Source organism: Clytia hemisphaerica, unplaced genomic scaffold, assembly GCF_902728285.1.
Source record: "Clytia hemisphaerica strain Z4C2 unplaced genomic scaffold, Clytia hemisphaerica genome assembly, whole genome shotgun sequence".
In the NCBI taxonomy this organism is placed as follows: domain Eukaryota; kingdom Metazoa; phylum Cnidaria; class Hydrozoa; order Leptothecata; family Clytiidae; genus Clytia; species Clytia hemisphaerica.
The window spans coordinates 532,230-533,884 of NW_027104025.1; positions in this window are offsets into that span (position 1 = coordinate 532,230).

Here is a 1,655-nt window from a genome sequence, read left to right on the forward strand (position 1 = left end):
TTTAAAAATGATTATTTTAAACACTTTTTTAGGTAAGGGACAGGAATTGAATGCATGAGAGGATTACGAAAGTATGCGTGGCAAACTCTACCTGTTGTACACTGTTTTTGACAGAAAACCCGTTTGCGAATTTTCTTCGTAGACCAGCGCCCGAGATTCAGAAAAGGCTTTAAAACAGGTTTACGTAGGGCATCCCTTAGATCAGGGCAAAATTCTGATATTATGCTCCTAGTAGGGTGTAGAATTGACAAAAAGAATATGCCCTTCGAATCTCCGGCAGCTTTCCAGTGAATCGACTTTTAGTTAATTGATAGAACTCATCAAGGGTCAAAACGTCTAAAACGTCGATTTTTTGCCTTAAAAATGCCATTTCTCGGCACCCAGGCCAGGTGGTAGAAACTTAACAAATAACTCTTTTTCTTTACTTACTTTTCGCGCTGTATCTGTTTGTAGCATCAAATATCTAATTTTCAAACTTCGAAAAACCGTTAGTAAAGGGGCCTAAAAAAACCGGAGTTATGACGTCATAACTCGGGTTTTTAAAGTCGGGTTTTCCAGGCCTCATTACTTTTCTTTGACCGCTCGTGTAACTTTATGGCATGTCAAAAAGGACATAAGTTTGGCGCAGAAATTTTGAGGCCTTAAGCATGGTCATTTCAGCATCGCCTGTCACTAAAATAATTTTTTTGTCTTTTTTGAGAAATTAGGGAAAAAGTGCTGTATGACATTATAAAAGTTAAAATGTGAATATATAATATCTATCTATTGGAATAATAAAAGGACGAAGTTTTTCTCTCTTGGAAAACATTTTTGCAAGGGAAAACTGAAAGCAAACAGTTCATACGTCTGAAGATATGCAAGGATTTATGGTATATTTCAAATTAATTTGGAAGAATAAATTTCGAGAAAAAATATTTTTATTTTTATCCTAAATACAGTTTAAAAAAATATTACTACAAATAAAAGGCCACAAACTGAACGGAAATGTTTCTAAAATCTCAATATTCAATATATAATCTACTCAGTAGTACAATTCATGATATGCACCACTGGAGAGTCTTCTGAGAACTTTTAAAATTTTCCACCCAATACTTAAACAATAGGAAAAGTGACGTATTGGGTGGAACAAAAAACAGAAAGTTGCATAATTTCGTGAAGTCATTGCAGTGGTGCATATCATGAATTTGGCAATTCGATACGTATGACACCAACCCTATCACAACCAGAGCATCTACTTGACCAGAGTCGAATGGCATGAAATATCTTTATTGCCTGCAAGTTCTTCATTACAAAAATTGACGTCATTCGACCCTTATAAACTCGGACCCAATCCTCTTTTATGCATCCTTTGGTTTATATGTTCATGCTGCCTGCAAGTTCTTCATCATATTGAATTCTAAAAATTGACGTCATTCGACCCTGATAAACTCGGTTCCACTCCTCTTTCATGCATCCTTAGGCGCATGGTTGTATAATCGAATCTTCTGGAAGAAGACTTTTTCGTATCCTCCTCGAATGAATAAATAAGTTAATATGAGAATTGATTTCTTTCCAGTGAAGCAAATGACAGAAATCCCGATGTACTGATTGAAACCATTCCCTTTTCAATCCAATGTTTGACTCTGCATTCATTCTTGGTCATATCAAATATATGA